Source organism: Mytilus edulis, chromosome 8 (assembly GCF_963676685.1).
Source record: "Mytilus edulis chromosome 8, xbMytEdul2.2, whole genome shotgun sequence".
Taxonomy (NCBI): domain Eukaryota; kingdom Metazoa; phylum Mollusca; class Bivalvia; order Mytilida; family Mytilidae; genus Mytilus; species Mytilus edulis.
Window position 1 is genome coordinate 78199204 of NC_092351.1, and position 13583 is coordinate 78212786.

Sequence of the window (13583 nt, forward strand, 5' to 3'; positions counted from 1 at the left end):
TTTGTCATGCAAGTGCAAAGTCGTGCATACAAGATGTTGTGCACATAATGTTGATCACAAAAAGGTACAACCAAATACCTTTCATATCTATTATTTCGATTGCGTAACTTTTGGTGGCTACCAAAACCTGTAGCCGACTTGCAGTCACAGTTCTTTGCTCATGTATTTACATATTTACATATTGCTTTCGGCGGATTGATTTCGGACTGAAAATATACATAAAGATGTGCATTCTACTAGTAGCAAACATGTGTGTTAAAGGTTTTCAAACGTAAAATATGAATGAAATAGCTGCTGACAAACATGAGGCATCAATCAATCGACCAACTAACACGATTTATTAATTCAAAACTGTTAATAAGGTATAATGAGCACGCTTCCGGGTGTGGGAATATATCGCTGCATTGAAGACACAATAGTGGCCTTCGGCTGTTATCTGCTCTTTTTATCTTTGAGCACTCCCTATTTCCGTTCCCAATTTTATTCAGTTTTTCTATGTGAAAATAAGTAGATACAAAAATGTATATTCTTGGTTTTTTTTCGTCATCGACTCATGACATATAATACACGTATCCATCAATATGCCAACAGAGCCATATGTATATAATAAAAAATGCGAGATAAAATCAAGTAATCAACGACACAAATGAGTAGGTGGCATATATAACATGGAGAGATGTTCATATAGCTTTGGTTCCTGCGCTGTCTGTCATAATTATGTTTCGTATATTGTTTCTTATGAATAAGGCTGTTCGTTTTCTCGTTCACAATAATTTTACATTTTTCATTTCGGGGCCTTTTTAGCCGACTATACGATACTAGGGTTTTTCATCGTTTAAAGCTTACAGTGGCTTATTTTGCTTACTTATATATTGATTTTATATGGTTTCAATCGTTTGAGTTTATAAAAATTGGAAAGAAATTTAGCAGAATTTAAGATTTGTCATTTACAACTAGATTAATATAAAAAAGAAGATGTGGTATAATTGCCAATGAGGCAGCTCTGCACAATAGACCATATATTGAACCGTTGGCACTAATTGCGTAACACATCAATCTATTTACAATAATTGTGTTGCGTTCTTCTCATTGTGCACGTGTGTCTTGCTTAATTTTAAATTTGCTGAAAACATTTGATTGCCAAATATATAGAAATTACACTGTTCACCAGTGTTGTAAGACCTGGAAGACATACGTGGCATTGATAGAGGGAAATGTCACTAGATGAGAAATATATGAATGGGTTATGATTTCGTTGTAAAATATATTGAATAACTGTGAATTACCTTCCTATACATATATGTATAGGTATCAAAAGGAGGGGGTTTAAATCCTAGCTGCACAACTGTACACTAAATACCATGTTGAGACTCCTGCGGATGTGATTTATCTCAGTCAAAGTACTTCAATGATTTATTTTGTCTTGTCCTGTATATCCATGAAATAAATGTAGTTGTCACTTGACTAAGATCAACTAAAACGTATATCTTGCTTCAAAACTAAGTTGTATGTTAAAGACATTTGTAAATAATACAATACATGTTATTACATGTTTTAAGAAAAAGTAGTTTTAGAATTGAAAAAAAAAACAACACGAGTGATTTCTTGTTTAATAATTGATTGATTATTTTGTTTGTTTAATTTGAACGGTAAAATTTGTAAGCCTACATTTGTTTTTAGTCACGTTGAGTGTTCTATAACAATACGTGTAAAGTACTAGACAACTATGAAGGGAACGCGGTAACTGCATGAGTATGCCGTCGACGTCTCGCATTGCTGGACCACTATTTATATACAGATAATAAACAAAAAAATAAATATGCATGGGGTTCTCCGTTTCTTATTTTGCTTAAGCCAATTATTATTTGTTTTTCAATATCATCTTTTTGTATTCTTTAGTTTAGAAAAATGTTTAGACAAAGACAGTTCAGACAAAAAGGATATTTGAGATGAACATAGGCATTTATTATTCCCTATTATGTAAACCTTGTTGATGCCCTCAGATAGGAGAGACAGCAACCAAGGACAACAATTGAACCCGTGATCCCTGGCGAGGGACTTGAGATATGCGTATGCATGTACACACAACCTACAAAATATGCATGCAAGCTAAGGCGTAGCTCAAAAACTCTAGGAGAAAAAAGCCAGACAAATAATGGTTTCTTTATGCAGGATGCTAAATCCAAAAAAAAAATTGACTAAGTCCTAATACCTGGCTTTTTTAGTCTTTTAAACATGCATAACTGTATTATATGTAAAAAGATCCTGCAAAGTATTAAGGTTGTAGCTCAAAATCTTTAGGAGATAGCCGGACATATAATTTATCTTTATCCGGACAGACGATTACACGGACTGAGAGATAAGGGTACATTATTTTGCCCCTCGACATTTTGTCGCAGTTATACACACTGCATACTGAGAGAAGAAGAATTAATTACATACTAACTGCATTCTTCAAAGTCAAGTTTTAACAGATCTTTTTTAGAGTTGTCTTTCATAGCATATGGAATGCATGCATTTATTTGTTTTACTTTCATATTGACAATATCTTCCTTTGAATAATTTTACACATACAATTCAAGTGGTGTCCATCTCAAGCTAAAGGGCCAAATTAAAAGTCACATGAATAGGAATGAGGTCGAATTATTCATTTGCAAGTAAATAACTCATAATCAATGTTCTTTTGCTTATTTTGATAAAATTGAACCTTTGAATTATTATTTCACTATTTGTTTTTCATTACTGATTGACCAAAAACATAATATATTAGGTTTTTCATATATCTCGTAGCTTGTGCCCTTTAAAAACTTTTATTGTATCATACTAAGCTTTATTTGATCATTTATTTATGTACATGTATTTCTTAGAGTGTTCAAGCTTTTATTTGTACTGTATTCCGGTCATGTAATATTGTCATTTAGAGATGTATTTAATAAAGCCATCAAGCGCGATGTTTGGCTAGGCTCAATAAATAAGGTTCATCTACCATTTTTCTTAAAATGTCATGTACCAAGTTAGAAATACGGCAGTTGTTATAAAAAAGTTCGTTTCTATTTATGTGGCAATGCCGTTTTTTCTTTTGGTTGAGCTTCAGTGTTTCTATTGTTTCGTTTTTTTTCTCTTAAAGTAGTTGTGTTTCACCCTGTTTTAGTTTGTAACGCGTATTTGTTTCCTCTGAATCGATGTATGACATTTAAACAGCGGTTTACTACTGTTTCCTTTATTTATTACAATTTCGTGAATGCGTCTCAAAGTCCTTTTTATAAATAATATAAACTGCGAAATGTTAGGATTTTTTATTTTTCAAATCTTGTCTTTCCGGGGTATTATAGGGGTATATGCAGGATTCAGAGTTCAAATTCTATAGGAAATCAAAGTGTAGATAATCTCTACATTATAAGAGGTATACGATTACACAGGTTCAAAGGAAAGAGTATTACATGTTCAATGTCAAGCGCAAAAATCTTTATAAACAACATAAAAAATTAAAAAAAAAAAAAAAACGATTGTTTTCACGTTCCGACAACATGATAAATTCTTTTCTTCTATTGTCCCGCAAGCAGATGTACGTATTTTCGTGCTTTACCTTTGAAGTGTTAGTTTTGGTAAATGTGTTTGCGATTTCTATTCATGTTACGACAGGTAAGGATGACTGTTTTGAGTTTATCAGTATAATAAATAAGTATTAACACATTCTTGAAACAGAGCCAAAAGTATTGTATTGCTGCATTTCAACCAAACTATGCATATATATATTTGAACATTTCTTAATTCGTTACATATGTCTTTTGAAAACAAGTTCATTTTGGTTTACGTTTACAACGTTAAGTTTCAAAACACTATCCAAAGCAATTTAACTTATCATCAAAGTTCAAGATAATTTAAAAGAGCACAATAAACGTTGAACGGAAATAACAACAACTCCTCATTCACGTAATGGAAGGCCAAAAAGAGTGAAATACCAAGCAAGTCTTTGAAAGTTTCAATGGACACTTGTGAAACGTGAAAGTATTTTCTAAATATTTCTTCTTATAATTAGACGTCGTTCTTCCACTTGGCGACCGTTGTTACAATAATGGAATTTAACGTCCCCCATCAGGACCAAAATCCACTATGCTCTAAAGCAATCTACAAAAAATGTTCGAAAAAGTAAATGTTCATTATTTGAATAGAGTTTGGTATAAATATATAAACGTTATTCATCTGTTTGTCTATGTTTCAATTAATGCGGTTCTGCAGTAGTCAGCACTTTCGTGTTGACTTGAATTATCATTGATATGTTCATAGTTATAAATTTACTGTAGACAAAACTTAGAATTTTGAAAAACAATAATAAGGTTTTCTACCTCGGGAAGAGATAACCTTAGCTGTATTTGGCAAAACTGTAAGGATTTTTCGGTCCTCAATGCTCTTCAACTTCGTACTTTATTTCACTTTTTACAAATTTTTAATCGAGTATCACTGACGAGTCTTTTGTAGACGAAACGCGAGTCTGGCGCAAAAATAAAATTGCAATCCTGGTATGTATTGTGATTTTATTCTATCTTGTAGTTTCTTTTTTATAATGTGATAGTTCGACATCTATACGGAAGAATTTTTGGATGTATGTGCTACTTATAAAATGTGTGCCAAAAGAAATAAAAAGGATCTGGATACTGACATGCATGTGAGAAAGAAAATATATATTGTTCCAAAGAATCATTTTCTGTATAAAAAAGTAAAAACACAAAAATACTGAATTCCGAGAAAATTAAAAAAGGAAAGTCCAAAATCAAAAGGCAAAATCAAAAGTCAAAACGCTTCAAACGAATGGATAACAACTGTCATATAACTGTTATAAATGAGTAATAACGAGAATAAAAATATCTGTTTTCTGTGACTATTATGATGATGTTAGTTGTTTGTCGAATTTGTGATTTGCCATGTCGAAGTCGAATGTCTTTGACCTCGTGAATTTAAATACTCCATTTAAATACGTCTTAACTTGTATTACTTACCTTTGCTTTGAATGCCTGATCAATCATCTTACTATTTATTGCTTATTAAACATGTTGAGTAATTATTCTGTAAGAAAGAAAAAAATATATGAATGGTTTGTTTATTTCATTTATTTAATGTAAATCTCTGGTTCCTTGTCGGTGTCTGACTTTTGTTCATTTTAAGTAACTATATAATTAGGATACTGTTGATTCATTTATTTTCGTGGGTGAAAATGTTCGTAGATAGGTGAATACTTGCATTGTAGATGATATTTGATTTCGTGGTTTTGTCAATCTCTGCATTCAAAGCCTATAGAAAATATTTAATTCGTTGGATATTTGAATTCGTGGCTCACTTGTTACGACGAACCCTACGAAAATTGGTATCTAACGAATTATAATGAATCCACAATAGTAGGTATACAGTTTTCCGAAATAAACAGTTTATACTGTATGTTAGATTTCCCTTAATAATTGTCTTTTGCAAGAACGAACGGGGGAAACATATATAGTCACTATATTGGTCGTAATCATATGGACAGTTGAAACCGTGCCAAAGTGACTAGTACGTTAGAAGTAAAAATATGCATCCACGTCCATTCAGAATAGGGACATTAATCACGATATCAATATTAGATAACATGATGGAGTGATTGCTGCTTACACGCTACGACACTTTATAACAACTCAGTAAGGGAACCCTGGATTGCATGTACTAGGACAAATGTTGGCCCTTATCTGATTTACCCTTATTTGTAAGAGTCAGTCCAAATGTGTCGTTTTTCATCCCCGGACGACACCTATTACAGAACCTTCCTACTGTTTGTGTTCATTTGTTTTTGTCCTGAACAAGCAAGATATATTTGTCAATAAACGTAGAAAAGAAATAAAACATCAATCATGCATTATAAATAACTAAAATTGAGAATGGAAATGGGGAATGTGCCAAAGAGACAACAACCCGACCATAGAAAAAAACAATAGCAGAAGGTCACCAACAGGTCTTCAATGTAGCGAGAACTTCCCTCACCCGGAGGCGTCCTTCAGCTGGCCCCTAAACAAATAGTTCAGTGATAATGAACGCCATACTAATTTCCAAATTGTACACAAGAAACTAAAATTAAAATAATACAAGACTAACAAAGGCCAGAGGCTCCTGACTTGGGACAGACGCAAAAATGCGGCGGGGTTAAACATGTTTGTGAGATCTCAACCCTCCCCTATACCTCTAGCCAATGAAGAAAAGTAAACGCATAACAATACGCAAATTAAAATTCAGTCCAAGACTGTCTAGTATAACTGATGTTTTTTTAAAATTCAAACCATATGGATGTAATGCATAGCATTCGAAACCTACGTTACTAATTAACATTTTTTATGAATAATCTTTTCCTATACTCATAAGTAAATGTCAGCTGTATAAATGGTGAAACCAAACAGTTGACATTTCTATGAACTATAGATTTAGAATTAATCATTTAAATGGTTCATTAATCAAGTTAGGTTAAGTTGTTATGTTATTTTAAAGATATAAATATGTGCACGGTCGTCTAGTGTAAAATGTTAACGGTCAGAACGAAATTTACAATAATCCGTTGCAAGTGACTAACTTTACGCTTCTACCATACATTACTTATAAATATATAGCTTACTGACGTACGTTAAAAATGCTAATGATGCATAACTTTTACTAACCATATGTTTTAAACTGTAAAATAACTATAGTTCGATCATAATGTAATGTGTGGCTGAATGCTCGCTACACAATATAAAATTCATCATTCACATGTTAACAATTTGCCTCTTTGCAAACATTCTATTTTCTTAAACAATAATTTTAAAAGAAGTATAATCATGACTGAGTATTCGTCAGTTTAAAACGTGTGGCGTACCTCATTGCTATCTGCATATATTTAATTATTCGTCTTAAATGTAATTTTACTTTTGAATGACGGATGACGTGACAAACAACACATGCAATATTTTTATCATTATATAATTGCCTTACCTTACAAAATGAGTCTGAAAAATAACAGAAATGACTGTAAAAACTTTACCAAGTAAAGTAACTTAGGTGTGATGTGTTTAGGATTATACCGACAAATTTGTTTTTATACCTATTATCGTTTTTTTTCTATTTTTAGCATGAATATATTGGTTACTTAATATAAACTGTCACGTGCACCGACTGTTATTGACTTGTTGTTAGCAACTTATTGTTAAAGACTAGACAGCCTAATTATTCAAGGTTTATTTTCTTAAACTCTTAAAGAAATTATTCTATAACTTAAAAGTATATAACATGTTCAATATAAAGAGAATGATTAACTTTATATGTCACGTCTACAACCTCATTCTCGATGATTTGATTTCCAAAAAATCGTGTTGTTGCTATTTTAAACCGTCAACATTTTATATTTGTGTTCAATTCATGCGTATTTTTCGATTAGAAATCCATTCACATAAATTTTGTCGAGGTTTGGCCTGTGAAACTTTTCTTTTCCAAATGATAAAAATGTGCATCCGAATAATACTTCACCATAAGGCGTCTACTCAGTAATAGGTCAATAGATTCAAAGAAGGAAATGACCTTACACTAGAAGAGCAGATGTCCTCTTCCTTTCCCCCTCTTTTTTGAACATGTAAAGTCTGATTACCGAATAGTGAAATGTAAAGGTCAAAGTGTAAGGTGGTATTATTTATGTATAACTTAGATTTTAAACATATTCAAAACAAGTATTTCAGATTTTAAAAATCATAAGTATTATATTTCTATCTCAAGTTTGTTGACATCGTGTTATAAATTCGTTTTAATAGAGGCTACTTTTTCGGATATTTTATATATATGTATGCTATACATATATATGTGTAGTCAGTCAATACACAAAACTATGAAAAGTGATATTAGTTTTGTTTTAGTAAGTGAAGCTTATATTTGCTTCGCATCATTGTGCGAACCTATTAATTTTAATTGAAATACATGCCATTTTGAATAAATTACTTATTACGTATATGTTCTGATTTGATGCGGTTTACATACAGCAACAGAAACAGCTATTGGCTTAAAGGAGATAAAGAATTACAGACTTTTTCTCGTCTAGGATAAGACATCAAATGCTAAAACTTGTTATCAATTGTATTCATCTATAATCTTTATATAAAACGTGTTCAAAACAACACCAATATTAAAAAGGGAACCAACAAATATAAGTATCTATATATTTAGAATATCTGGTATCTTTAATCAGTATAATTGTAATGATGTAGAATACATCATATCAATATACATGTATTCAGATATATTGCTTTTGCAATCTATTAACAAGATTAACGAGATTTGCAATATATATACCTTGCATTGTATTGCATATGTTTAGATTTTCTTTTTTTATAATGATTTTATGATTTTGTTTTAATGATCAGTTGGGTATATGGCTGCAAGACAGGAACTCACATTAGCAACACTATAAAGTCAAAGAAATTCTAGTTCAACATCAATGCACCTCTTGCATAAGAGTTAAAAATTCTAATGTGTTTCAAACTGAAAATAACTAAACTCAATGCTCCTATTTTTAGATTGAAGTGTACCTTCCATACTACACAATAATAAACATATTTTCTAGGTCAAGGCAAAATAACGTAATACTTTTAATGTAGGATATTGGAAATTTTAAACCTAAAAATAGAATATAAATTTAAAATTTGAAATACTTCATTCAATTTAAATTCCAAAAAGTGTATTCACATTTACAGAATGTATATCATGGATATCGATAGGCCAATCCTTCCTGAAATAATTACGATAAGTCCTATCCCGAAAACGAAGCTCTTATATTTGTATCTCATGTTAAAGTAAATTTCCTTTCGATATTTTTGGATTGGTTCTTTAGTGCAAATCGGTATATTCATGATCAATCTGTTATATTTTTTATTCACAGTTTTTGTAGGTGCATGGAGGTCATACTAAACAAAACAAAGTGTCTTTAATCTTTAGATGATTATCGATTATGTGTCTTTTAGTTAAAATATGTTTGGAATATACACAACAAATCGTTTAGCTTACAACCAAAATGTAAAATGTGTCAAATTAAATCTATTTCAATAAAAATACAACCATTTGTATTACTATAAAAATGTTAATAATTTTCTTGAAGATTCCGGCTGTTGTAGCTTACCTTTTCTGTATTTGAATAGAATTTTCGTTCAGTTAGTGTTGAAGTATAAATTCTAGGTACTGACGTTGTTTATTACCTTAATTGAGTGTTATATTGATCTTTGTATTTGTGTTTGTATATTTCAAAACTTTTTTTCTCAGTTCATTCTAAATCAAGTACTTTTTCGAACGGCTCTTTATTTATACATTCAGCAGTTGTGTTATTGAGTTTTTTTTAATTATTGTCTTTCATTTTTGATTTTGCACCTCGTATATCGAATGAATATACGCCATTTGTTTTCTTTGTTGAAATATGTGTTTGTTAAATTTGTTTTATAGTGATTAAGCTCAAACCCTAATGTTGACTGCTGTACCCTAATTTTAAGCAATTTTATCTGCTTGTTTTGCTCATACATTATTGTTTAATATGTAATTAAATAATATGCTGTTTATACACAGATGAGAGGTTATGATACCTATAAAATCAGGTTTAATCCATGTTTTCTACCTTTTAAATTTTCGTTTGCGTTCGGTATTTTTGCTATTTTCTTTTTTATGCAGTTGATCCGAAATTCCTCATAACATCTTCTTGTTACAAGTTCCTTGACTATGAATTATCGTTCTTTTAGTCTTTTATTCGTCGTTTCCTTTCATACTTCAAATCATAGATTATTTTTTACATTGTTCACACTAAAAATTACCAATAGGTTATACTAGTAGTCAAAGATTCGTATAACTCATTTAGATCTTCCATTGAAAATAAATACAAGTTTCCTTATATTCGACAGACTACAGTGTTCATTTTAAATTCCATTGAGGTGTTATAATATAATTGAACATACACTATAAATCGTTTTTTGAATGTGCACTTTTCAAAGAATTGTGTAGAATGTATCTTTGTTTCAAATAAATCAAATTTAGTACTATAGAAAAATGTCACATCATGTTTAATTGCATATAAGAACAAAACATAATGACTGGAAGTTAACCAATCATGTGTTCACCCTTTTCTTTCTGCACAAAAAACTTAAGAAACCATTTAATATCAAGTTTTTAAAATATTCTATAGAAACACTAAATAAAAAAGAATAATGATGCTTTCACCCAAGATATTATGTCTATGACAAAGATTTGTTTACTTCAGTAAAATGTAGGATAATTTTCTACAGCTGTGAAATTCAGGGGAATTATTTATCTTTCTACCCTGTTTAGTACGCAGCCGGATGTGAGAATGTATTACACATTGAGGGTATTAATCGCTGTGCATGATAAAAAAAGAAGATAAATATAATATTTATAAAAGCATATCAATTATTGTTGCAGAGTATGTATCTTTTAGTATTTAGGCCTTATTAGCGGATAGTGCTAATATTATTTCCATTAGCAATACAAAATGATACATTGAATCTAATCTGCACTTCAACCTCACTATATGCAGCAGAAATAATATAAACCATACTTCCGCACGGTAGTGTTCCACTGTTAATTATGAACATTATAAAGGTTTAAAATAGGTTTTAAAAATTCCTAATGATACAATGCAATGCTAATTTTTAAACGACTAATATATATCTAAGGTATCCATGTTGTTTATTTAAAATCTACAGTCAATTTTCCAATAACAACAAAAGCAATAAACGTGATTCTAAATTAAAAATGTACCAGGGTTAACACGATGACGGTGTCACGACCTAAAACCGAAAACGAAGCCAACTAAATGCAAAAGAATGAGCAGTTTGTGGTGAAATTAGAGAGTTATGTTTTTCGAAAACAATTTTAAAGGGAAGTATGTCCTCACCATCAAAGAAAATCTCGATAATTTCTATAAACTGTTATGTACAAATTAATGTCCTTACAAATATATTTAAGTGATTTTCTACTAGTATTACATATAACTCTAACATTTGTGTACAATGCATTTTACCAAGTATATATAGCAGCATATTTTTATGCAAATGCTTATGTTGTTGGACTGGTTATTTTTAATTAATTTTTGCGCCAGATGTTTATATAGCTACTCATTGTGTACAATACTAAATTGTATAGAAAAATACACATATAAAAAGTATATAAAATACACAACAAACTACATAACCTGATTATAGTTCACACCATTACTAGTGTAAAACCATTCAAAAGGGAAAACCAACGGTCTTATCTATATAAAAAAGAGAAACGGGAAACGCGTATAAATTACATAAACAAACGACAACTACTGAACATCAAATTCCTGACTTAGGACAGGTGCTATTAAGATTAAGCACAAGGACACAAGGCACAGTTACTAGAAAAGTATATAAAAAGCACAACACATACATGGACGCACTACAGAAGCTGAATATTTACGTTTCCCAGTTCTGCAGTACAACATCTATAATCTATGACCAAAGACCAAAATTTCACATGAACGTCATCGTTCATCATGGTCTAGAATTATGTCCATCAAAATGGCTCATCACTGATAATAATGAATACATATATATGATAGTAACCATTTATCGTATACCTGCATCTCTGATAAATGTTCTCATGACACAATGCTACGATTGAACGACACAAATTACGTCTACTAAGTAATATCACTTCATCAAATGCATTACTATATTTTTATTCAAAAGGACGTAATACAGTCATGTGCAATAAAAAAAATGATAATATCGGGGGATGGTTGGGATCCCAATAACATGTTTAACCTTACCACATTCTCTAGTATGTGCGTGTCCCAAGTCCGGTGACTCTAATTTAGTAATTGTCGTTTGTTTATGTTTTCGTTCATTTTGTGTTCATAAATTAATCCGTTAGTTTTCTCGCTTGAATTGTTTACATTGTCATTTTGGGGCCTTTTATACTTGACTGTGTGGTATGGACTTTGCTAATTGTTAAAGGCCCTACGGTGACCTATAGTGGTAAATTTCTTTGTTATTTAAGTCTCTTGGAGAGTTGTTTTATTGGCAATCATATCACATTTTCCCTTTTTTTTTAATATCAAACAGTAATATGTATGATGCATGCAGTGAATTATAAAAGGGACTTAAACAGTAACAAGTCTGAAATGAATTAGAATAACATTGCCATCAACATTTTAATTATATATTTGTTATCTTTGTTTAAACACCACCATATAATATAATTATATAACACACATTTAAGCATCCTATTATATTTGCATTATCTTTGTCGTAAATAATGTCGACATACACATCAATGATTTTAACAGCTGCAGGATGCAATTGACCTTCTTGCAAATTATTCTTTGAATTTTGTGCATCTGATTATTGTTTTCGCTTTCGTTTTTTTTCCATCATCCAAACTCAAATAGACTGTTCAACTGATATGCATCCCGCGGAAAACAACGCGTACATTCTACATACTTAAAAAATGCGATGTCAAAGAGTTGACTACATGTTCCTACACTGCCGTGATAACCTCCTGCAAATATTAAAGTAAATATTGCATTATACTTCACCAGGTCGAATCAACGGTTTTAGCATGTGTTACATGTTTGAGGCAGTTTTTACTTAATAGTTCTGTATTTTGTAACGAGTCTAGGGTTCTAAGTTGTGTTATTTGTACTTTATTACATACTACATGGTATATATATTCATTCTTATTAACAAAAAAAAAAACAGTCCATACCTTTTTTCTCTTAAACATTGCTTGCATATGAAAAAAAATCCTGAACCAATTTATCGATCAGAGAACAGATTTAACATTGCGTTATCAGTTTATGTTCGATCTATGAGTTTGACTGTCACTAAGGTATATTTCGTCTCTTTTGAAAAAATGTGTGCTTTTGCCTTCGCGTTTATTTTCTTTTCCTATTGATATCGTATATGATTATGAAGAAATGATTGCTAGTTAACTACTTCGAACGAAAAACACATTGCTGGTCTAACCAACGGTCAAAACACAAAACAGTAAATTAAGGTTTTCGTTTTTCGGTAAATTTTAAGACTTATCCGCTGCCAGCTATTTTCACCTAAATTTCACTTTGGTATTTGATATATAAGTACAAGTTGAGGTTCCATGCGTATTAGCAAAACAAAACCATGAAGAGAAGAAAGATGGAAATCACCATAGATATAATAAAACTAACAAGATAACCTTAACAGCAAATTTTACATAAGAACATTAAGACTAATAATCTCCAATCCACAAGAGCCAATACAAAACATTTTTTTTTTCAGCCTAATTTTACTGACTTTTCTAATGACATTTCGTTAGATAAAGGCCCAAATGAATCATAAAACCTAAAGAAAGGTGTTCCGCTCAAAATACTTTGAAGATAAAATGACATACAATCTAGGATTTTAAAATTTAGGAAACTCGCAAATACATCATTTTAATGTTGTGTCGTTGTTCTCCTCTTATATTTAATGCGTTTCCCTCAGTTTTAGTTTGTTACCCCAATTTTGTTTTTTGTCCATAGATTTACGAGTTTTGAACAGCTG

The 13583-nt window shown here is 30.9% G+C and overlaps 1 long non-coding RNA gene across 1 annotated transcript; it reads right to left on the reverse strand.

Annotated features, from left to right (window-relative positions):
- Positions 1-3693: 3693 nt before the first annotated feature.
- LOC139486329 (uncharacterized) lies at positions 3694-7106 on the reverse strand. Its single transcript, XR_011655547.1, has 3 exons — positions 6988-7106; positions 4998-5064; positions 3694-4128 (listed from the first exon to the last, which is right to left on the reverse strand). It is a non-coding gene; the product is annotated as an uncharacterized lncRNA (long non-coding RNA).
- Between the last annotated feature and the right edge of the window lie 6477 nt (positions 7107-13583).